Source organism: Rhinopithecus roxellana, chromosome 3 (genome assembly GCF_007565055.1).
Source record: "Rhinopithecus roxellana isolate Shanxi Qingling chromosome 3, ASM756505v1, whole genome shotgun sequence".
NCBI classification, from domain to species: Eukaryota; Metazoa; Chordata; class Mammalia; order Primates; family Cercopithecidae; genus Rhinopithecus; species Rhinopithecus roxellana.
Genome location: NC_044551.1, coordinates 67289786 through 67315643, shown reverse-complemented (window position 1 = coordinate 67315643; position 25858 = coordinate 67289786). Strand labels below are relative to the sequence as shown.

Below are 25858 nucleotides of genomic sequence, written 5' to 3'. Positions count from 1 at the left end.
AAAGATACTCCCGCAGTCTGACTCCTTTAGACCCTGGATGTGAGTGAGGGATTCAAGAACCCCATTACCAGTTTTCAGCTGATTTGAAAATTTACATCTCAGACTACCTACTTACTTTGGAATAGAGTATTTTCATTTTGCCTGTACTTGAGCGCCCTGGCCATTGGCATATAATCAATAAATGTTTTACAGGTGAACATGCAGAACAAAGATATAGGATAAAGTGCTTGGATAGACTTTAGACCTCACCTCTGACCTTAGCAAGGCTCTCATGGATCCCAAGTGCACTGAGGAGGGTGAGTTCTCTGACACGGGTTAGCGTCATTGGGATATTTGTACAAACGCAAAATGGTAATTGGGTTTTACTATGTACAAGAGAAAAGCACTAAGGTTGTAAAAAACCCAGCTCATTTGGCCTCTGAAATCTTACCAGGATGCCCCTCCTTTTTCCTTCCCACCTGCCCCTTCCCTCTCATTACTGCTGTCCTCATGCAGCATTCCCCCCAGTCACATGCTAAGCCTACCTGAAGGAGCTGACCATTTTCAATAATGCAACATTAGGGTCAGAGGAGAGCAAGGATCATCAGCTAGTACCCTGGAGGCAAATTCTTAGGACAGAGATTTTCTCAGCCTGATTCTAGAACTATGGGGCAAGCCAGGGATTCCCCCCACAAATCAACATGCCTGCTGTGTTATTTCATGTGAGACCTTCCTCCCCTTCTAGTCAGGGAGCTCCTCAAGAAGGTAAGCGTCCATCCTAGACAGGGCCAGGGTTTCACCTCTGGCCTCAGCAAGGTTCTCTTTATAGTCAAAACTTAGTGAAACTTTGCACTGCTTAAATGAATCAATGATGAATGAATGAATGGGCACTACGGTTAGGTTGGAAACACAGACATGCCACAGTCATTTTAGCCTGAGGTGCAAATTTTCAAAGGATTTAACTGAAAACTGGTTAACAGGGCTCTTACTCACATCCAGGTGCAAAAGGGTCAGAGTGTGTGTGGACTGTGGGATGGTCTTCCTTTAGAGAGAGCTATGCAATGATTCCTACCACACCTACTCAACCTCATAAGAGGCTTACAGGACTGAAGAGATTGGACGGTGTCTGATCCACACCTGAAAAATCTAAAATGGAGAGAAACTGGCCTATGCTTCAAGGATGGAAATGAAGGAGAGGTTGCTGTTGTGCTGTAATCAGCCTGAATACTGGAGTTTATTTGTGCATAAATATATGTTTCCTATGGAGCATGTGTAGACAACTCACAATAGAAGGAAATAAGTGGTGCTAGATTCTGTGTAATAGGGTAGATTGGAAGGACACAGAGGGCAGAGGGAAGCAGATTCCCTGATGGAGAAGCAACAAACTCGAGGCAATCACATGACATTCATCAAGGGAATTGCAGAAGAGGGGTCTGCAGTGATGGTCCAAGAATGGAGCGAGAAGAGGGAGATCTCCAAGGGGCCCCTCAGCTGGTGTGCCAGGGCTGCCACAGCAAAGTACCACAGACTGGGTAGTTTAAACAACACAAAATAAAGCCCAAGGTCAAGGTGTCAACAGGGTTGGTTTCCTTCTGAGGCACTTCTTCGTGGCCTATAGATGGATGTCTTCGCCCTGTGTTTTCACATGGTCTTCTGTGTGTGTCTCCATCCTAATCACGTCATCTTATGATGGTCCAAGAATGGAGCGAGAAGAGGGAGATCTCCAAGGGGCCCCTCAGCTGGTGTGCCAGGGCTGCCACAGCAAAGTACCACAGACTGGGTAGTTTAAACAACACAAAATAAAGCCCAAGGTCAAGGTGTCAACAGGGTTGGTTTCCTTCTGAGGCACTTCTTCGTGGCCTATAGATGGATGTCTTCGCCCTGTGTTTTCACATGGTCTTCTGTGTGTGTCTCCATCCTAATCACGTCATCTTATGAGGACACCAGTCATATTGGATTAGAGTCCACCCATATACCTTATTTTACCTTAATTACCCCTACAAAGGTCCTATCTCCAAATACAGGTACATTCTGAGAAACTGGGGGTTAGGACTTCAACACAGAAATGGGATAGAGGGGCACAATTCAGTCCATAACATTCCCAGAAATAGCCCAGAATTAAAAGTAAAACAAACATCTGTCAAATTCAGAACATGGCACTGTCACACTATAGTACCAGTCAAATAAGAATTTTCAGCCAGAAGTGGTGGCAGGGTGCCTGTAATCCCAGCTACTCGGGAGGCTGAGGCATGAGGATTGCTTAAACCTGGGAGGTGGAGGTTGCAGTGAGCTGAGATCGTGCCACTGCACTCCAGGCAGGGTGACAGAGTAATACACTGTCTCAAAAAAAAGAACTTTTTTATCCCTCTAACTTCTTATCTTCCCCTGCCCTACCCCTAGTTTTACCATAGAGAGATCCCTAGAGGGATCCCAAACTGTGATAGGAAGATGCCGGAGGCAGGGTAGCAGGGACAAAGAGAAAAGGGAGAGCTATTTAACTTTAAATCAAATTTCAACATTTTATTGTTATTAGATTGGTGCAAAAGTAATCACGGTTTTTGCCACTAAAATAACAAAACCACGATTAGTTTTGCACCAACCTAATATTTGACATTGAGGACTCTAAATTCTGAATTAAGAGTATTTAGCAGTTGAAACTGACTGCAGAACTTTTTTTTAAATCTAAGAATAAGTCAGAGGCTGGGTGCAGTCGCTCATGCCTATAATCCCAGCACTATGGGAGGCCAAGGTGGGAAGATCACTTGAGCTGGAGACCAGCCTGGGCAACATAGTGAGATCTCCATCTCTACAAAAATAAAAGTAAATTAGCTGGGTATGGTGGGGAGCACCTGTAGGCCCAGGTACTTGGGAGGCTGAGGCAAGAGGATCGCTTGAGCCCAGAAGTTTGAGGCTACCGGGAGCTATGATTGTCACTACACTCCAGCCTGGGAGACAGCGCGAGACCCCATTTTTAAAAAAAGGAACAGCCAGGTGTGGTGGCTCACGCCTGTAATCCCAGCACTTTGGAAGGGCAAGGCGGGTGGATCACTTGAGGTCAGAAGTTTGAGACCAGCCTGCCAAAATGGCAAAACCTCGTCTCTACGAAAAATAAAAAAATGAGCCAGGCGTGGTGGTGTGTGCCCATAATTCCAGCTACTGGGGAGGCTGAGGCAAAGAATCACTTGAACCCAGGAGACAAAGGTTGCAGTGAGCTGAGATCATGCCACTTTACTCCATCCTGGGCAACAGAGTGAAACTGTATCTCAAAAAAAAAAAAAAAAAAAAAAAACAAACGGTCATAGATTTCATCCACAGACAAGGAATATACTAACCTCACAAAATAACTTTCAGACAGGGGGATACAAAACAAGGCTGCTTTATGATTACTATCTTATAAATCTTATTTATTCAGCAAACCAGATACGTTATAAATGAATAAACAAGCAAACTTTCTTTTATGAATTAACAAAAGTATAGATTTGTTAAAAGACTGCCCAGATAAAGTTAGGGGGGGAAAGACATAACAATAATGTCATCTTGGCAGTGAATCCTTTCCAAAATACTTTAATATCTCAGATTTTTTTCCAAGAAAATAAATGAGCACATTCTTTTTAAACCACAAATGTCATTTAGATACTGTATCATAATGATCATGTAGTAAAACTCTTTTGAGACCATTCATCTCCTATATTCACAACTTGCCTTTATCCAGGGGATGACATTTCTCTTGGAAACCAAATATATCATTCTTCTTTGAGAATAAAACCTGCCATCAACCAGGATTGATCTTAGTCTATGAATCAGCCAGAGCCAGCGGCACTGACTGACACAAAATTGGCTGTGGTTCTGGCAGCACTACTTTCTGGTCTGTCAAATCCATGACTCACATGCTCCAATAAGCCTACCAAAGAAAAGTCCCAAGGTTACCTCCTGCTCTAAATCTATTCAATTTAAAAAGCATGGCTTAATCAAAACAAACTACCTCTGGAATATAACAATCACTCTAGGACTAAGACACTCCATGCAATTATCCCTTAAATCGAGGATATTTTTAAGATGATTCCTAAAATGCTCATCCTGTTCTGTGTTATCTTTTGATGTTCATTACAATACCACCTTCTAAACACACCACCGCGTTCACCTCTGAAGAGAAAAACCACGTCACACGTGCCCTGCAACTGACCCCAAGGGTCACCCCAAGTCACTATGCATGGGTAAGCCCCTTCATGTCTTCCTCCAAAATCCATTCCTTAAGTTTCACCTATCTTGAAACCCAAAAGAGCCCATCAAGTTTAAACACAGAGATCCAATCCTCAAACATTAGTGGTGAAAATGTAAAATGGTATAGCCATTGTGAAATGCAGTGTGACAATGTCTTACAAAGTTAAATATATATTTACCATATGACTCAGCAATGCTATTCCTACCTATGAGAGAAATGAAAATGTATGTCCACATAAAGACTGAGTATTTACAGAAGGAGCATTCGTAATTGTGGAAAAAGTAAAACAACAGAAATGTCTGTCTACTAGGTAAATAATCTGTGGCAATTCCATATAATGGAATACTACCCAGCAATATAAAGGAATAGAACACTGATCCATGGTAAAGCATGGATGAAGCTCAAAAACATTTTGCTAAGTGAAAGTCAGACAGACTTATATGATTCCATTCCTTTCTTCTTTCTTTTCTTTTTGTTTTTTTTAAGATACAGAGTCTTGCTGTGTTGCCCAGGCTGGAGTGTAGTAGCACCATCATAGCCCTCTGCAGCCTCAAACTCCTGGGCTCAAGTGATATCCCACCTCAGCCTCCTGAGTAGCTGGGACTACCGGTGTGCATCACCACACCCAGCTAATTTTTGTATTCCTTGTAGAAAAAGAGTCTTGCTGTCTTGCCCAGGCTGGTCTTGAACTGCTGGCCTCAAATGTTCCTCCGGCCTGTGCCTCCCAAAGTGCTGGGATTAGAGGTATGAGTCACCACACCTCAGGATTGTATTTCTAAGACATGTCTAGAAAAGGTAAATTTACAAGGACAAAAAGTTGATTGGTGGTTGTCCAGGGCTGGGAACGCTAATAGGAAGTAATTGCAAATGCCATAAAGGATCTTTCTGGGGTGAGGGAAATGTTCTAAAACTAGATGATGGTGATGACTGAAAAATTCTGTTCATTTACTAAAAGTCGTTGAATTGTATACTAAAATTAGTGAATTTTACAGAAAGTAAGTTCTATCTCAGTGAACTTGTTCTCAAAAAGATCCAATGGCCCGGGCACGGGTGGCTCACACCTGTAATCCCAGCACTTTGGGAGGCAGGGGCAGGTGGATCACGAGGTCAAGAGATCAAGACCATCCTGGCCAATACGGTGAAACCCCATCTCTGCTAAAAATACAAAAATTAGCTGAGTGTGGTGGTGCAGGCCTGTAGTCCCAGCTACTTGGGAAGCTGAGGCAGGAGAATCACTTGAATGCGGGAGGTGGAGGTTGCAGTGAGCTGAGATCATGCCACTGGACTCAGGCCTGGTGGCAGAGCGAGACTCAGTCCCCCCCCCCCACCAAAAAAAAAAGATCCAATGAAGGCTGAGCATGGTGGCTCACGCTTGTAATCCCAGCACTTTGGAAGCCCGAGGCAGGCAGAACACCTGAAGTCAGGAGTTTAAGACCAGCCTGGTCAACATGGCGAAACCCCGTCTCTACTAAAAAATGCAAAAATTAGCCAGGCATGGTAGCGGACGTCTGTAATCCCAGCTACTAAGTGGGAGGCTGAAGCAGGAGAATCGCTTGAATCTGGGAGGCAGAGGTTGCAGTGAGCTGAGATCACGCCACTGCAGTCCAGCCTGGGCAACAGAACGAGACTCTGCCTCAAAAAAAAAAAAAAAAAAAAAAAGGTTCCGATGCAAAAGGCAAAAGGGAGGCCCTTTTACAAAGGAATTGGTAATGAAAAATATCTTTAGAGTGAGTAAGAGAACAGGTTCTATTCAGGGTTATATTTAATCCCTGTTGTTAACCTAGAAAGAATGAATTGCCAAAAGTTGGCTTACTACATATTCATTGGTTCTTTGACTCAGTTTTGAAACAAGGAAACTCAGACTCTCACATTCTGGAATGTGGGAGACGTCATTTACAATGATCGCAGTGGTGCCATTTGGCTTGTGAATCTCTTTCCTTACCCAGGCATCCAGTGTCTTAATACTTTTCAGAATAAGGAATATATAAATATGTTAATGACATAGATTCTGTGAATTCTGATGCCCTAGGAGTAAGGGAGTGGATGGAAAGTCCAGAAATTATTTCTGCTGCCCCAACTATCATATTTGGACATTATTCAAACACTGTGTATTCAATAAAAGGATTTTTTTTTGTCTGCAGTTCAACAGAGAAGGGGTGCTGGCTCACGTGAAGGCAGGCCTCCCATTTCCTTGAGCAGAACACTGTGGCCTGGTACTCCAGTAGTGGATCCATGAGGGATCTGATCAACAGGGTCCAGCCTGCCCTCCTGCTCTCCCCACCCACTCCAACCAGGTCATTCTGGCAATAGCTGCTCCCCTAAAGGTGGAAATGTGTCCTCATCAGGGCTATTCAGAGACTCCGGGATTTTTAGAGTTGGGAGAGGGGAGGTAGACCTTCCTCTCTGGGTGAGAACTGGGAAACCAGGAGCCTGGTAGTTGCCCAAGACCCAGTCCTAGCTGGTTTGAGAGGCAACCAGGGGCGGTGGTGGGAACAGGGCTGGGGGCGCTGATTCCAGGGATCCCTGAGGCACTGCTATGGCCACACCCTTTTAGCACAGGATGTGGGGTCACATAAGGCAAGGTACGCCCCTTCTAGCCTAAGCTATTTCAAGTTGGGTCTCTGACACTTGCCCTCAGGCACCAAAGTATTTGTCAGTACTCTTAGGCTGCAAGTGACAGAGACTCAACTCAGATGCCACAGTAAAAGAGGTGCCTTGATCTTCAGCACAATTGCAGGTTGCATTTCAGTCTGTTCAGCCCATTCCTGAAGTCAGCAGCTAAATTTACTTCATGAAGCTACAGAAGTGAAATATATAATAGGATGACCTACAGGGTCCCCTTTGAATCTGCAGGTTAAGGAGGGCATGTTTACCATTCACTTGTTTGGCTATTCGCTGCTTGTGGATCTGTCCTGCCCCACTGCCCTCACACAGCCTCACCTCGTAAGTCCTCCATTCATGACCCTTCTCTAACATCAGTGCAGTCACTGAAGGAGACCTTGCTGGCAATCCAAGTGTGAGTCTTCTAGGCTAATTCCATTCTGAAAGTAAGTACTGCTCTTTGGCTCTCCTATAAGAAATCAGGCCAACAATGAAAACAATCACAATTAACCAGAAGTGAATAGCATTAAATGATTTTTTTTTTTTTTTTTTTCCAGACGGAGTCTCGCTCTGTCGTCCAGGCTGGAGTGCAGTGGCGCGATCTCGGCTCAGTGCAAGCTCCGCCTCCCGGGTTCACGCCATTCTCCTGCCTCAGCCTCCCGAGTAGCTGGGACTACAGGCGCCCGCCACCACGCCCGGCTAATTTTTTGTATTTTTAGTAGAGACGGGGTTTCACCGTGTTAGCCAGGATGGTCTTGATCTCATGACCTCGTGATCCGCCCGCCTCGGCCTCCCAAACTGCTGAGATTACAGACGTGAGTCACCGCGCCCGGCCGCATTCAATGATTTTTAAACCCTCAAGAAATAAAAAAGCCACTGTAACAGCTGGGTTTAAGAGATAACAGCTTGGGGTCTGGAGATAGGAGTGGACCCTATCTTCTCTGCTCTCCTGGGACTTGACTCTGCAGAACTGAGGGAGTACAAAGGAAGGAAACAAGGAAGCTTGTTTCCCTTTGAGTACATACTAAGGAGAAATAGGAAAAACAAAACCCTCAGGATAGGCAGAAACAATGTAGGAAGGACAGATGGTAGAGAAGCTGCCTTCGGTATGGGTGAGAAGGGGTGCTGGGGCTCAGCTGGACCAGTAGACCTCAATGCCTAATGATAAATAGCAGTTAATCCTTGAATAGTGGTGAAGGTATGGTATGAAAACACCTAATTTATTCTAAACAAGACACCTGGAAGAGACACCACCTAACCAAGGCATCAACCCCCAAGGGCCATGCCAGCCTGGATTTGCCACACTACAAATAGAAAAGCCTTTCAGATATTTTTCCATCACAAGCTGCAGGCTGTTCTGGGCCATGGGGGCAGCTAGATCCACCTGCCTGATAAAGACAAACTCCTGTAAACTAAATTTGAAACCCTAGACTTTCTTTCAGTTTTCACCAACTTTCTGTGTGCACGCATAAAAAGCAAACAGCACTAACATGAAGGATGGGGAATGCTTCCACTAACCAGTAAAGACTGAACATGCTCCCCCCGCGCCCCACACATATCCACAAATCTACATACCTTGCATCTAATGCAAGAGTTTTACACGGTAATAGTATTAAGGCTACTCAAGAACTTACAGTTTATGAGAAAAGATAAGAAGCCTCTAATTTCTTACTCATGTCATATGCACTGAATCCCAACTAGAAGCCAAGTACACAAATGATACAGAAATATGGACCATAGGACTCCAGCCTACAAAATCATTGTTTTTTTTTTTTTTTAAATAAAAAGTCCACATGGGTTAATGCACTTGCACAAAAGTAGAGATATGGATTTGTAAACCTAAAACTCAAATGTCTATTATACCTTGTATAATTAGTTTGTGATAAAGCTATTGTAATTCTCTACAGAAATGCTTAAAGCTAAGGGCAAAATCCCAGTTAACTGGGTAAGAGAGAGCTTAATCAAATAAGCATTTATTGAGAACATTCTAGATGTCAGGTGGAGTGGGGTTACAGGACCTATAAGACATATTATTTAGACCAGTACTGTCCAATACTATAGCCACATGTGGCCTCTGTGCATTTGAAATGTGACTAGTGCAAATTGAAATGCACTATAAATGGGATTTATACAATGGATTTCAAAGACTAGTAAAAAAGAATGTCAACTCCATTATTAGTAAGTTTTATATGGATTACATATTGGAAATAATATTTTGGATACACTAGATAAAATTATTAAAATTAATTTCATTTTTTAAAAACTTTTTATTGTGGCCACTAGACAATTTACTATGATTTATGTGGCCTGTATTAGTGGTTTGCTTGCATTTTTATTAGACAGTAATGATTTAGATTTTTCCCTTCAAGCACATAGCATCTTATTATTAATACTAACAAAGCAGATGTAAAATTAAGCAGAAAATGTATATGCTCCCAGCTTTAACAGTCACTTACTATCATAAGATCACAAAACAAATCTAGCAAATAATGGAGGTTAATAATTAAACAATGATTGATAGTTGTAATTTAAGAGATGCCCTCTGCCACACATAGAAGGAATAATTAGCCCACAATTTTATTTCACTTAAAGGCTGATGGACTCCTAGTGTGTGCAAACTCAACTATTACCCTGTTGCCGAGAAGACCATGTCTGTCTATGAAAGGGCTAGTTTACCACTCTGGGAATCTCCTGTATTCTCTCCCCGCTTACGTGATGCCAAAGGACCATCCTCAATTAGGGCTGACAAAGGGGCACCCACAGGGCTACACTTATCCTCCTTACTGTTAAGAAGCTATAGCTTTTACTTGCTGTACAGCATCTAACAAAGTAAGACTGTGTTAGCTTATCCCAGCCCCAAGTTTTCTGTAGTGGAGGCTGAAAACTCCAAAAAAACAAAAACAAAAAACAAAGAACTATTACCCTGTTATATACTATTCAGAAAACATGTCTATGTTTTTCTCTATCAACATTTGGAAAATTTTCCAAAAAAATCAATAGGAAATTAACTATACCATTGCTTCATGCTAAGAGCTACCACTTTCGGTTTAACCAAGATGTTACTACTCTGTGTCTAGATTATGGTGGTAGCAACAAAAGTTCTCTGGTGAGACTGAGGAGCTTGTTAATACAATCTGGAATAAGATAAGACTGGGAACTAATAAAAGAACTACATCTTTAGATTGTCCACATTACATAATGACATAATAATAGAAGGGTAAATAGGGAGAATGCTAATACAGAGAAACAGTTGCAAACTGAACAGAAGACACAAGGCAGATGTATTACAATAACATGTGGGGCAACCTCTCTTTATTGCTATAGACTATAATGGCAGAAATAACCATGTTGGCCAATATATCAGCAGTTCTTTAAAGGTAGGGTGATAAAAAGCATGATGACATTAGCAATGATAATAACGGCCACAATAGCGATCCTTTAAGGATTACTTTGCAAAATTTTATTTTTAAAATTATTTTATTATAAATGAATATCATCTCATTTAATGCCCACAGGCACTTCAGAATTAGATGCTATTGTTATTATTCTCATCTTCCAGACTAGGAAATTGCAGCAGAAAAAGTTTATTTAGCCAAAGGGGCATAGCGTACAAATAGAGGAGGCTAGATTAAACTAAGGTTCAATTTCCAAGCCCAAGACGTGATACTGGGCTGCACGTGAGACAACACCAGTAATTTTTAAAAGTCTGGCCAACAGACCAATCTTTGTAGTGCTTAAAAGAAAAAATTCAGTTGCCTTCAAAGATGGAACCAGTCCTCAGAATTGCTGCTGGCACATAGAGGTCCCTCTAGGAAATGTGAATGGACCAATTTGCAAAAGGCATTCCTTCTGGCTGTTTTCGTCCTCACTCACACACCCCTGCCTCACTGGAATGAAGGTAGCATCTTTATTTCTTTGTTCTCACATGGAGAGCATATGCTTAAGGAATAATTTTACACAAAGTCAATAACAGAGAAAATATAAAGATAATTATAGACAAGTGAAATGGCTATTTTTACATTACAGCAGACTGGGATGGAGGTTTCCATGTATTGGCGACAATTTGGAAAACCAGAATGTTTAGATACTTACGTACTTCTCTAACATTAGGACATTTCTGTTCCTTAAGAAATTATTCCATCCTGTATAACTCTCTCTAGCCTATAAAGAAGAAAATACTGCAATTCTTCAGGACAATCTAAGCACTGATACTACACAAGTGGAATCCTGAAAAACATCACCCAGCGAGACAAGAATGGGGCAGAGGTGCACAGTGCTATTGTTCAGGAAGCCACACACAAAAGTGCCCACAGCCCGCAGCCTGCCACCCGAGCCTGTAGCACTTATCACCAGGACAGGGTGAGTCGCTCCCTTTTCTTTTGCCACCATGGATATAAACACCTACTTTCAATTTATTTGATCAAAGAGGCATAGAATCAAATACCCTTTGTTGTAGGGGCTATGCACTTAAAATAATCAGGGGTTGTTTTAAAGAAGAGACAGAAAGCAAGCCTGCTGCCAAACAAGGCACAAACACTAACAAAGCCATCAACAGATTGGCTGGGAGACAGATAGGTATCACTTGGAGGAAATCGGTGCATCGTGTGCCTGTCTCATTAGGCTTTTAGAGACTGTAGAAGAAGAGCAATTGCAAAAGGAAACAAATAGCACACCCAACACTGTGTAAAGTTGTATAGCACAGAAAGAACCTAATTACCGGCTGGGTATGGTGGCTCACGCCTGTAATCCCAACACTTTGGGAGGCCAAGGCAGGGGGATTACGAGGTCAAGAGATCGAGACCATCCTGGCCAACATAGTGAAACCCTGTCTCTACTGAAAATACAAAAATTAGCTGGGCGTGATGGCGCATGCCTGTAGTCCCGGCTACTCAGGAGGCTGAAGCAGGAGAATCGCTTGAACCTGAGAGGCAGAGGCTGCAGTGAGCCGAGATGGTGCCATTGCACTCTGGCCTGGGGACAGAGTGAGACTCTGTCTCAAAAAAAAAGAACCTAATTACCTAGGAATTTATCAAGATTGCTGAGAGGCTGTATACATCATGAAGTTAGTGGCAGACATGAGATTTTCCTCAAAAAACAAAAACACTCCAAGAAAATCTTGGATGGTAAGTATATGGATATTGATGACAGTTTCCATGCCTACATTTTAAATAGTTTTTTTTTTCCCAATTTAAAAAAGCTCATAAGAAATGTGAAATGTTTTTCTCAAAAGAGAAAAATGATATCAACTCCAAAGAAAAATCTAAGAAATTTTTTTTATTTCTTTAAACAAAGACCCAAGGTTGTGAGAGCATTTGCATCAACTTGTACCCATGATAAATAGAAACCGGGCCTGAAGTGGGCCTATGCTTGGAGACAGAAAGATGGAACACTCAGCACCCTGCCTGGTGCTATGGCCTCCTAACAAGTTAAATAAAGGATGCTGAACCCTTCCTGGGGCCCACTTTTTTTTTCTTTTTTTGAAACAGTCTTGCTCTCTTGCCCAGGCTGGAGTGCAATGGCGCAGTCTTGGCTCACTGCAACCTCCGCCTCCCGGTTCAAGTGATTCTCGTGCCTCAGCCTCCTCCCGAGTATCTGGGATCACAGGCGCGCGCCACCATGCCCAGCTAATTTTTGTATTTTTAGTGGAGATGGGGTTTCACCATGTTGGCCAGGCTCATCTCGAACTCCTGACCTCAAGCGATCCACCCGCCTCAGCCTCCCAAAGTGCTGGGATTACAGGCGTGAGCCCACCCCTGTCTTGGCTGCCTTTCTTAGAGAAGAAAGAAAATGCAGCCAGTTGTCCATGAGCCTCCTGGCTCACAAGTTCCCACATCCTCTGGGTGGCTGAGAAGAGGCCACTATGTATGGCTGTCCTCTCTCAGCAACAGAAGTAATTCCTCTCATGTTTGAAAAAGGATCAATCACCAATATGTCAGCTTTCGTGGGAGGAGACGTTCAAATTACTTGAGCATTCTTGTCAAATTAAGAGGCTCAGCACGGAATCTGTCAACTCACCAACAAAGCCCTACAAACATTTGTTACATGGTTCTCACAGCCAAGGGCCTGGGTCCTGCACCTCTTCTGACCTCCATGCTGCCGCTCAATGCCATTGGCCTCCCCTGGAGCTCCCAATTTTGACCCTCTTCTTTGAGGTGAATTGTCCAAGTCTATACAAGTCTTCTGCACTTAAGACTTAGGAGTCTTTCCTCAAAAATCAAAAGCAGCCCAAGGAAACTCTGAATGGTAAATATATCGTTATTGGCTATAATTTCTATGCCTACGTTTTCAATAGTTCTTTTCCAATGAAAAAAAAAAAAAAAAAAAAAAAAAAAAAACAGGCTCAGGCAGGGCATGGTGGCTCATGCCTGTAATTCCAGCACTTTTGGGAGGCTGCAGCAGGCGGATTGCTTAAGCTCAGGAGTTTGAGACCAGCCTGGGTAACATGATGAAACCCCGTCTGCACAAAAATACAAAAATTCACCAGGAGTGGTGGTACACACCTGTAGCGCCAGCTACTAGGGAGGCTAAGGTGGGAGGACTGCTTGAGCCCAGGAGGTCAAGGCTGTGGTGAGCTAAGATTGTACTATTGCACTCCAGCCTAAGGGACAGAGCGAGATCCTGTCTCAGAAAAAAAAAAAGAAATGTGAACATTTTCTCAAAATAGAAAAATGATATCAATTCCAAATAACAATTATAATTAGCTACATACAGGACTCTCAAGGTCTCTATTGACCTGTGAGAGAGACAGAAAATTACAATGTGTAGAAGCGCAGGACTAGGCAGCCAGTACTAGGGCCTCATCCATCTCTGCCTCTCATTAACTGTCCCTTTCCAAGGGGCCATTTCTCTAGACCTCAGCCTCATCTGTGAAAATAATTCCCTCCCACCACTGCCACCCCATTCCCACCACTAACAGTCGCCTTGTACTGTGGCAGATTGCGACCATATCTAACCTGGCTAAAACTCTTAAGTCCTCAAGGGCAGGGCTTGTTATTCATCCAGAGATCTTCTAATACCCAATTATCCCATCAACACATACCGGGAAACCTAACAATGACTAGTCAGCCCTGATCTTGCTCGGGGACAGTCCAGCAGCAAGGTGCCTATGGCAGAGAAGGTGCTCAAGTCAATTACAATGACCCATCCAAAGAGCTTTTGTCAGGTCAGGCAGGTAGCCTCTGTTACAGGCAGATCTGCAGCCCTTTTTGTCAGTTTTTGACTGAAATGGCTTGAGGACGTCACCCAAGGTGAACACTGATAGAAGCAGGCAGCTCTGAGTACAGCTGACACGGCAGTCCCTTCCCCTGTGCACAATACTTCCCACAGAAGCATGTTTTCCTCCAGAAGAGCAGGCTTCCAGCTGAGGGTCAGTTCCCCAACTAGAAGTGTGGCCCTGTCTTCTTCAGGTCCCCATCAAGACAGCCCCATCAGGCTGGGGGGCCAAGAAGAAAAGGGCAAAGCGAAGAGCCAGTTGGGGATATTTCCCCCACTGGGCTGAGCAGCCAAAGGCCTACCTGTGAGCCTAGGAGTACTGCCAGGGGGTGCCCAGGACATCTGTGAGCCTAGGAGTACTGTCAGGGGGTGCCTGGGACATCTGTGAGCCTAGGAGTACTGTCAGGGGGTGCCCAGGACACCTGTGAGCCTAGGAGTACTGTCAAGTGGGGTGTGGGTCATTTCCTGTGAGCCTGTGAGTATTGTCAGGTGGGGCCTGGAACATCTCCGTTCCCTCCTGTTAACAGCAAAACTGGGAAACTGTTGCCAGCAAAAGCTGGAGACAGGGCAGACCCAACTCCTTGGGGTGAGAAACTTAAGACATATCCTTAGAATTCATCAGATCTCTGTGAAATAGTCATACTACAAAACCACCTTTTCATTGCATCTAAACTGCATTTTATTACATCCAATAGAAATAGATCCTGAAAATGGTCAATAGTATGTAGATTGGTTGACATAGCAACCGATGACTAGTTTTCAAATTGAGAGTATAAAACCCACAATTATTACTTTTCACTCATGTATGATAGGTTATCTAACTGTCCTGGGGGATAGCGGCACATGATAGAAAAATAGAGCCCTTGTAATTGTATTCTCAAACTTTGATAGGTGGTCAGTGTGGGTTCTTAACCTGGGTATTCCAAAGAGGTTTATAAATGGCCTTAGGGCAAGAAGTTCCATGAAACTCATGAGACTGATAAAAATTATGCATTTATAGCATCATTGTACATACATCAGATTCTCCAAGGAAGAATGGTCCAAAACCCCCAGCAGATTTGCAAGTGCCCATCTATGCCTCACGAATATTTAAGAATCACTGCTAGATGGTCTTCTTCTCTGGTTTGCAAATGGATTCCTCTTAGAGGGGGAAAAAAAAAGAAAAAAAAGAAAAACACTTTACTCTGTGATGCCCTAGTGCAAAAGGAAGCTTCTCCCGCCTTTGATTCCCCACCAGTTATCACTGCCAGTTTTCTGAGTGTCTGTCACTTCAGCCAGCAAAAGGAACTGGACAGACTTAGTGAAAGTGAAAAGAGGCTACTTGTTAGTTTTAGAGTTATTACCTCTTTGATAAGAACAGCTAAATTAAGTAAACTGATTGCATAAACGGGGAACCAACCCAAATGCCCATCAATCAATGAGTGGATAAAGAAACTGTGGTATATATGTATGATAGAATACTACTCAGCCATAAAAAGGAGTGAATTAATAGCATTCACAGTGACCTGGATGAGATTAGAGACTATTATTCTAAGTGAAGTAACTCAGGAATGGAAAGTCAAACATTGTATGTTCTCACTCATAAGTAGGAGCTAAGCTATGAGGATGCAAAAGCATAAGAATGACACAATGGACTTTGGGGACACAGGAAGAAAGAGTGGGAAGGGAGTGAGGGATAAAAGACTGCAAATAGGATGCAGTGAATACTGCTCGGGTGATGGGTGCACCAAAATCTCACAAATCACCACTAAAAAACTTACTCATGTAACCAAACACCACTAGTTCCCCAATAACCTATGGAAATAAGAATATCTTATCGATAGCAATACCTAAAATAGATATGTAAAATTAAGTTGAGCTTTAAAAGGTAATATAATAAATAAGTGTAAGGGAAACTGGTTCCTTGATAATAAGCTTTGGTGTTCACTAAATGTCATGTTTTTTTTCTTTTTTTTGAGACAGTGTCTTGCTGTCACCCAGGCTGGAGTGCAGTGGTGTGATCTTGGCTCACTGCAATATATATACACTTCTTTTTTGTTTAAGTAGATACGGGGTTTTGCCATGTTGCCCAGACTGACCTCCAACTCCTAAGCTCAAGTGGCCTGCCGTCCTCGGCCTCCCAAAGGGCTTGGATTACAGGCCTGAGCCACTGTGTCCGGCGTAAATGTCAAGTTAAGAAAAAAAGAAAGAAAGAAAGAGAGAGAGAGAGAGGAAGGAAGGGAAGGGAAGGGGAGGGGAGGGGAGGGGAGGGAAGGGGAGGGGAGGGAGGAAGAGAGGGAGGGAGGGAGGGAGGGAGGGAGGGAGGGAGGAGGAAGGAAGGAAGGAAGGAAGGAAGGAAGGAAGGAAGGAAGGAAGGAAGGAAGAAAAAAAAAAAAAAAAGAACCCATGTATTTCCTTCCACTATACAGTAAGCTTCTTGGAGTATAATCACCTTTTCTCACAACTAGGTTCTGTTTATTTAGAAGCAGGGATTAGCAAATCATGAAGAACTTCCCAAAAGTGTCCCCTTGCCCAGGTGTGACATACGGTCATGGAATTCTACAGCCAGACTGTAATTTCCTGTGAATGACATTCGCTACAGAAGGGACTGGCCTAGATCGCAAATACGGTTAGATGAGGTGACACTGATCACAAAAACTCAGCGGGTGAATCAATCAAGACACGATGCACAAACTTCCCCAAAAAGTAGATAAGGAGGAAAAGTGTTTCTTTCACATCTTCTGAACTTCGACTTGGTACTTCCCTGCTGATTTCTGCCTTTTGATTATTGTTTAATTCTCCTCTAGACTAGGACAGCTCTATATCTGATGACCGCCATGAGGGGCTTAACGACCTCTGAGGCAGGAGTAGTTCAGAGATGTTAATCTCCTACTGTGTGGCAGATACTCTACTGGACACATAGAATATAAAATTGAAGAACAAGGCATGCTTCCTTCAATCGAATAGAAGAATGTTCTGCTTTGTTTTTAAACACATGGTTAAGTCAGTAAAGTTACTTTTTATTTGTATTTTTTTATTTTTTATGACAGGGTCTGACTCTGTTGCCCATGCTGGGGTGTAGGGGTGAGATTTCAGCTCACTGCAACCCTCGATCTTGTGGGTTCAGGTGATCCTCCCACCTCAGCCTCCTGGGTAGCTGGGACTGCAAGAATGCACCACCATGCCCAACTAAGTTTTGTATTTTTTGTAGAGATGAGGTTTCGCCATGTTGCCCAGGCTGCTCTTGAACTCCTGGGCTTAAGCGATCTTCCTGCCTCAGCTTCTCAAAGTGCTAGGATTACAGGTGTGAGCCACCATGCCTGGCCAAAAGTTACTTTTTAAAATACTGATTAAATTTGCTGATATCTCTCAGTAGGTCTGATATCAAAGACAAGGCTAATTTCTTTGTTCATTGTAGCTGAACATTGTAGATGGCTGGAGCTAGAAAATTGACATTTGATGAACAATCTTTATCTTTTGTTGAACCACCTGTACTTTTCAGCTCATGACTAACTACAAATTGAAGAGAAGTCTCTTTAGACTGGGCGTGGTGGCTCATGCCTGTAATCCCAGCACTTTCGGAGGCCAAGGTAGGTGGATCACTTGAGGTCAGGAGTTCGAGATCAGCCAACATGGTGAAACCCCATCTCTACTAAAAATACAAAAATTAGCCAGGCATGGTGGCATGCACCTGTAGTCCCAGCTAGTCAGGAGGCTGAGGCAGGAGAATTGATTGAACCTGATAGGCGGAGGTTGCAGTGAGCCAAGATCACCCCACTGCACTCCTGCCTGGGCAACACAGTGAGACTCGTGTCAAAGAAAAAAAAAAGGAATCTGTTTAAATTGTGCAACATTTTAATAATAATCATATAATTCTATGCTTATGGTTTTCAGCTTAAAGGTTAACTAAGCCTATCCAGATTCATAATATACCGATTTCTTTCAATATCATTTTATTACAGAGGATGTAATAAAAATTGTAAATGGCGTACTTCAATATTCTAGCAATGTTTTAAAGGATTATCATCAGTATCGTATACCTAATATAGTTTACTGGGGAAAAAAAAATCTAGACTCCTTTTCCCTATCACCATATAAAATACACCCAAGAGGCCTCTGATATATTTAGCTTTCTTTTGTCAGCTCCTATACCCATCATGCAAGGTAGAGAAAATTCAATTGGCTTCTAGCGAAACAATGTACTGGTGTTATAACAGTGAATGTTTTTTGTGCCATGAATTAAGGACTGCATGCTGTGGCAATTCTTAGAGTATATCTAGGTACCTTCTACATATTAGTTGCACCAAGATCTTCAGATTAAGGTCCTCATTTTCCTTCCATCATGAAAAATACATCCCTCCTCCCCCTCCAAAAAAATCCTCATGAAGACACAAAGTCAGGGCAATGATGATGTACACTCTGCAACAATCCAACAAAATACACTTTTTTTGTTTTTAGAAATGCAGTGTGGGCCAGGGGCAGTGGCTCATGCCTGTAATCCCAGCACTTCGAGAGGCTGAGGCGGGAGGACCATCTGAGCCCAGGAGTTTAAGACCAGCCTGGGCAACGTAAGGAGACCTTGTCTCTATAAAAAGTAAAAGAAATATTAGGCAGGTGTGTTGGCACACGCCTGTAGTCCCAGCTATTCGGGAAGCTGAGGTGGGAGGATTGGTTGAGCCCAGGAGTTCCAGAACAGAGCAACACCCCATCTCAAGAAAAAAGAAAGAAATGCAGTGTGCTTCGTGTTGCTTGAGATGGCTGCTGGCCTGTTAGTGGAGATGTTGTATGGAATATGGTCAGCATCTACTTGTTATGCATCTTCCACATTCATCACATTGGAACACGAGGTTATCACAAAAGGAAAGGTGTGTGTGTTTCTAAGCACCGTGTTACTTACGTTTTCCTCTAAATTCAGGATTAGGAAAATATTGGGAGAAAAAAAATCTGAAGACATAAGTGGCTTGTAGAATAAATCACTTAGATTTAAAAGGAGTGGTTTCCCTAGAAGACATATGTTTTCTTACCCTGAAGGAACCTGTGAATATGAGACATGGTGCACTTATCAGCGCAAATTAGGATATCCAGTAAGTGTTAAAGGGGAAATTCCACAGAGAAAATCACAACAAAAAGTATATCCATTTGTTCATCAAACATCTGTTTACCTACTAGGGGTCAACATTGTTCTAGACACCATGAATACAATAGTGAACAAGAGTGGCAAACCCCCTGCCTTTGTGGAGCTCATAATCTAGTATAGAATACTAATATAAATTACAGGTTGAGTATCCCTAATCCAGGAATCTGAATCTGAAATGCTTTAAAGTCCGAAACTCTTTGAGCACCTACACGACCCCAAAAGAAAGACCCACTGGAGCACTTCAAATTTTTCAATCAGCAATGTTCAGCCATGTAATACAAATATTCCAAAAATTTAAAAAATATCCAAAATCCGAAACACTTCTGGTCCCAAGCATTTTGGAATAAAGAATACTCAACCTGTACATGGCAAGCTAGAAGGTGGTAAGTGCCTTGGAGGTAAATAAAGCAGAGACGAGGTTGCAGGCTGGACTGGAAGGAGGTGTCTGAGCATAACACCTGAAGGGTTGACACAGCCATGTAGACGTCTAAGGGAAGTGCTTTCCAGGCAGTGGGAAGAGCACATGCAAAGGCTCTGAGGCAAGACGCCTGAAGATCCTTTTGTAGAATTCACGAGCATGATGATGGTATGTGTAACATGTGTCTGACATGAACTTAGGGGGAAAAAAAAAGAAAAAAGAATGTGCCTGGCAGTTTGAAGGAATGAGGACGCCAACGTGTTTAAATGCCTTAAACTCCTTTCAGCCTGAGGGGTTACCATTAGGGGAAAAATGTGTCACTAACACAGTAACATTTTCAGACTCTTAGAACAGGAATGTGCCTTTGTAAATGCTTACTCCTACCCCTTAATCTTACCAAAGAAATGAGGAAGAGGAGGTTGGGTGAGTAATCCAAGGTCACAAGGCCAGTGACTAGCTGAGAAAACGTTTCCGCACAAAAATCCCAAACAGCACCACAGATTTGTCTCTTGCTTCAATTTTACAATGAAGAGGCACTTTTTCTTTTTCTTTTTTTTTTTTTTCTTTTTTTAAGTCAGAGTTTTCGCTCTTGTTGCCCAGGCTGGAGTGCAGTGGCAGGCAGGATCTCGGCTTACTGCAATCTCCACCTCCCGGGTTCAAGTGATTCATCTGCCTCAGCCTCCCAAGTAGCTGGGATTACAGGCATGCGCCACCACACTCGGCTAATTTTGTACTTTTAGTAGAAACGGGGTTTGTCCACGATGGTCAGGCTGGTCTCGAACTCCTGACCTCAGGTGATCCGCCCACCTCAGCCTCCCAAAGTGCTGGGAGCTGAGACGGGTCTCACTCTGTTACCCAGGCTTCAATGCAGTGGTGTAATCTAGGTTCACTGCAGTCTCGACATTGGGGGCTCAAACAATCCATCCACCTCAGCCTCCTGAGTAGCTAGGATCACAGGCACACCACCACGTCCAACTACTTTTTGTATTTTTTGTAGAGGTGAGGTTTTACCATGTTTCCAGGCTAGTTTCGAATTCCTGAGCTCAAGCAATCCTCCTGCCTTGGCCTCCCAAAGTGCTGGGATTACAGGTGTGCAACACTACACTAGGCCCACTTTTCTTGTTTAAAAAAAGAAAAAAGAAAAAACATCCTGCCAACTAATGTAATCTTCTGAGAATTTAAAATTGATCAATTTCACTTTTTTAGGCAACAGATAACCAAGACCATACAAGCACCCTAAATATTTGTTGAAGAATGAATAATAAATGCAACATTACCTAAACTTCATTACCCCCAGCAACTAATTGAATAAGTGCGTAACAGAAAAATTTGTGCACAAGAAAACATATCAGGATGTTTATTGTACAAACTGTTATAGTAAAAAGAAATAAAAATAAAAATGAAAACGGAAATAGAGTGTCACTCAACAGAAAAAGTGTAACAGTAAAAAACTAGGCCAAGAACAGTGGCTCATGCACTGTGAAAGGCTGAGGTGGGAGGCTCACTTGAGGCTGAGAGTTCGAGGCCAGCCTGGGCAACATTTAGAGACCCTGTCTCTACAAAAATGAAAAAAATTAGCCAGGCATGGTGGCATGTGCCTGTGGTCCCAGCCACTTTGGAGGTTGAGGCAGGAGGACTGCTTGAGCCCAGGAGGTTAAGGCTGCAGTGAGCAGTGATCACGACACTGCACTCCAGCCTGGGTGACAGAGCGAGACCCCATCTCAAACAAAAAAACAGTGAAAAACCAGAAACTCTAATTTACTCTTGACAAGAGAATAAATATACTATACTTTTTTCATACACTCGGATTCTCTGTAACAGCTAAAGTGAATAAAGATCTATTAACACATGTATCTCAAAAACAAGGTAAGTTAAAAATGCAAGCTATACATAGGTAGAATTATACCATTTATGTAAAATGTTAAACACAAACCCACATGTATCCTTTTGTGGATACACTGTCGTTCCAAACATGCTTGGGAACTATGTGCGCTAACTTCATATTAGAGGTTACCTGAGGATGGAGGCAAAGGAGTAGGAATAGATCAAATATTTAAGTTATAGTTTATTTTTCTGTGGGGGGGGAGGAGTATGGGGCACATATGAAAAATATTAGCAACTCTTGAACCTAGGAAGTAGAAGACAAAATGGCTTACTATACTCTGTTTTTACATAGGTTAGAAATATTTCATACTATTTATTTATTTATTTATTCATTTATTTATTTATTTTGAGAAGGAGTCTGGCTCTGTTACCAGGCTGGAGTGCAGTGGCCCAATCCCGGCTCACTGCAACCTCCGCCTCCTGGGTTCAACCGATTCTCCTGCCTCAGCCTCCTGAGTAGCTGCGATTACATGCGCCCGCCACCACGCCCGGCTAATTTTTTTGTATTTTTAGTACAGACGGAGTTTTGCTGTGTTGGCCAGGATGGTCTCGATCTCCTGACCTCGTGATCCGCCTGCCTCGGCCTCCCAAAGTGGTGGGATTACAGGCATGAGCCACCGTGCCCGGCCCTTATTTTTATTTCTAAAGGATGAAAAAAAAAGGAACGAAGGAAGGGAGGGAGGGGGTGGAGGAAGGTGAGGCAAAAGTTGTCTACCGCATTCTATTAATTCCAAGGCCCAGTTGTTCTTAACCTCCAAACCTGCTTCTTCTTCACCTTTAAACCCTAGGTGATAGTACGTGTACCTGCTTAGAACATGCTTTAAGAACTAGCAAACTGGAGAGGGAATTTCACTGTCAGGTTCACTACTGGTGGGCAGGACCCTACATCATTCCCCCACGGAATCCCTAGGGGGCTCAGCATCCTTTCTTTTCAATTCAGATAACAGTAGTAAGATTTTCCAGCAGGGTTATAATCACACCACCAGTACCACCACCACCACCTCCAAAAAGCCATAAAACAATAAATTCATTACTGAAGCATCTCAGTGAATGGAGATGAAAACTGTGCAACAGCCCAGCATGGGATAGCTCTCCCAATCTCTGTTAGGCAAGCACTGACTAAAAGATAAGAACTGGATCAATTTCCTCGCATAAAATCGACTGTCTTACAAACCCAAGGGTGAAAAAAAAAATCACACTTGTTAGGCATCATTAAGAAAAGATTATCAGATTATATCCATTGGTAATTATATCCATTGGTAATAAAACTCCGAGCCACAGAGCGAACAGAGACCTGCAGGCTGGGGACAGAGCAGCCAAAATCCAGCCTCCCTGTGATTCCTGACCTCTTCTCCAACTCTGTGCAAAGCCCGCGGAGGTGAGACTCTCTTCGCTAAGATGAGCTTCGGCTATGTCCTAGTGATGGACAGTTCCTCTCTGCCAGGCCCCTGCAGCCTTGAGACCACATTCCCCAGAGATCCGGGAACGTTTCCCCATCCCAGGCAGCTGGGCATTCTCCTCTCCCGGAAGGAAGACGGAATCCCACCCAGATCACCCGTGAGCTGCGACGAAGAGAAGCCGCTGGTCCCGAGGCGAGGGGCCTCGAGTCCGAAGATTCCCCTCAACATCTCTGGGAGTAAAGTTGGACTTAGCTGGGCTCCTGGCAAATAAAAGGGAGCCTGGAAAGGCAGCCATGCCCAGGGCCCGTGAGGCCACTTCGGACCCCTCCACGCTGTGCTGGGCTGCATCTGCCTTAATTCCCCGTCTGTTGCTTCTCCAGGCTCTGAGCCCCCTCCACAAAAGGGGGATGTGAAACTCAAAGGAGTTAGCAGGTGAACCCTGCAAACCGCAGGAGCTAAACCGAGGACACCAACCAGCCCAAGAAGGCAGCGAAGGTGGTTGAGGGCGACACCCCCTCCCCCCGCCCCAGGCAGGGGTCGCGGGACATGGCGGGCGCCTTTCTGGTGGCTCCACGTCCTCCTTCCTCCCGAAGTCCCGGGGGCCCCGAGTCTGCCCTAACTCCAGCATCCGTCCTCCCTGAGCTGTGGTGGGGAAAACAAGGCAGGGGGCAGGGGCAGGCCCAGAGGGGTCTCGCCCCCGCCCTTGGGCCGGCCGAGGGGCTCCCTGGAGTCAGAGGAGGAACAATAGCGGACCCCGCGTCCCAGGAGCCACCCGGAGTCTCCCGCTCGCACCTCCCTCCCCACCTCCTCCAAGTTCAGCCTGGAGGCGGATTGGGCTCAGCAGCACGGACGCAGGGGGAGCGAGGCTCCGCGCGGGGTGAAGCAGGTGGGACCGGGTGCAGACTCCAGGGTGCACCTCCGGGTCTGCTCATTCATTCCCACCGCGCTCCCTCCGCCGCGGCCCCTGCCCCGCGCCCCGCCCCAGCCGGCCTGCGAGTGGCGGAGGACCGGGGAAGAACCCTTCTCCTAACTTGGCCGGGTCTTCCCGCTCTACCCTCATCTCCATCTTCCTCCCCTTCCTCTTGTCCCCAGATCTGCTCTCCGCAGACAGTTGGCGGCCGGCGGTGGACTAGGGAGAGGTGGCGGGATCCCGGCTGCAGCCAGCTCAGTCGCTCCGCCCGGGCGCAGTCCCCAGCGCCTCCCGCGCCCAAGCTCCAGACACAAAGGCGGGGACACGAGCCCGGGACCCCGCGCCGGGAGCCTCCCAACTCCGTGCCGCGCACTCACCCCATCGAGGCGGCGGCGGCGCTCCCCGGACCCTGTTGGCTGCTCCACCACGCCTGCCGCTTCCCCAGGAAAACGCGGCCGCCGGGCTCGCTTCCTGCTCGGCTTCCTGCGCCGCCGTCCCTCCTCCTCTCCCGCTGCGGGGGTCAGTGGGCGCCGAGCTCCAGGGCTGGGCGGGCGGGGCGGGGGCAGCGGCAGCGGCAGCACCACCACGTGGCCGCCGGGCGCCGGCCCCCGCCGACCTGGATCCAGCGGGAGCGGGAAGGGAGGCGCTAACCATTCCCCTCCCATTCCACCCCGCGCGGCCCCAAATTCCGCGAGTCAGGTGACCTGGCCCCGGGCTCCCGCCCGGACCTGGGTGGGGGTGCTCCCAGCCCTCCAGCCCCCGGCGCATCCCCCAGGTCCGCGCGTCCCGGCTGTTCGTGGCTTGCTTTTAGTCTCCAGGGATCGTGGGACCCTTCTCCGCGGATCTGTTTCATCCTCTTAACCTGAAGTTAGTGGAAGCCCCCCGTGCTCTGACCCGTGGGTTTAGGACGGATGAGATCCCAGATACTGTTTATTTCTGATTAACTTCCAAAGTCGTTTGTGGTAGTGGCGAGTGTTTCAAAGTCACGGATCCAAGCGCCTTCTGACCAGAATCTAAAAGATTGTTTTCCAAAATCACTGAACAGAAAGTAAAGTAGAATGCGCTCACGTTGTCCGGACTGAACCAATTGGTTGGAGTGACTGTTTCCTAGCACTCTTTGGGTGGCAAGGCAAGACTACCACCGTTCAGTGCTGTTCTGCTCAGGAGTTAGAAAGGAGAAACCTACAGACTGAACTAACAGGCGAGACTGCGCATGGGAACGCCTTCAAAATAGTGTGTGGGAAGCCACGGGGTACAGGCTCACTGCCCCAGGTTCCCGACAGCTTCTCTCCCTATCCCAGCCCACTAAGGCCCGACCTTTGAATTACGATGGACTCCTCCATTAATTCTAAGGATTTCAAAGCTCTCTATCTACCCACTCATCTAATTTGGGCCGGCTTTTCCACGCATTCTAGTCATGCTAACCAGCTGTGACTTCAGTTCTATTCACCAAAGCTCCTCCCTTCTCCTCGTTAGCTCTGCCTCCTTTGCTCAGGGAAGAAAGCTTTCTAGAATAAATAACTGGTATTGAGTTCTTTCTGGGATCTACTGTAAGTCAATTGAACTTAAGAGGGTAAAAAGGCTGATTCCAACAAAATTGAAATTCATCCTAAGTTTCAGCAGCATATTAACATTTGTATGGCAGATTTTACCTGTTCCCTCCCCCCACTCCATCCCCTTCTCCTTCCTCCCTCTCCCTACTAGGTAACAACTTATCTCCCCTTTGACAGTTGAACTAGACAAACAAGGATCAAAAGCCTTGTAACCAGCTGCAGGGTCTTCACTTCCTACCATCATACAGCAAAGGTTCCTTAGCCAAGTGTACACTCCCCTTCCTGTCCTTTATCCCTCTCTCAAACAAAGTCACGCTGTAAAAGAAATGTGAACTGGCCAACATTCTTTTGGTTTAATGCTGGCAATTTCTACAATAGTGTTTCATTGTGATTCTTGTTAATGACATATTGTAGGTTATTTAAGGGGAACATTACTGCCTGTGAGTTTTCTCCTCTATTTTTGCAGGTCAGTCTCGTTCAAGTAGGGGCAGCTGGGAGGATGGGATTTGATGCGTTACAGGTAGACGATGCTGTCTTGGAAATTCGACATGTGTGTATTCTGT

The 25858-nt window shown here is 44.8% G+C and overlaps 1 protein-coding gene across 2 annotated transcripts in view; it reads right to left on the bottom strand.

Annotated features, from left to right (window-relative positions):
• The window catches only part of RAI14 (retinoic acid induced 14), a 177297-nt gene extending 152933 nt beyond the window's left edge, over positions 1–24364 (bottom strand). For both annotated transcript variants that reach the window (XM_010384097.2, XM_010384099.2), the window contains exon 1: positions 24120–24364. The gene's annotated coding sequence lies outside the window, so the exon portion shown is untranslated. The remainder of the gene's footprint in view (positions 1–24119) is intronic.
• Between the last annotated feature and the right edge of the window lie 1494 nt (positions 24365–25858).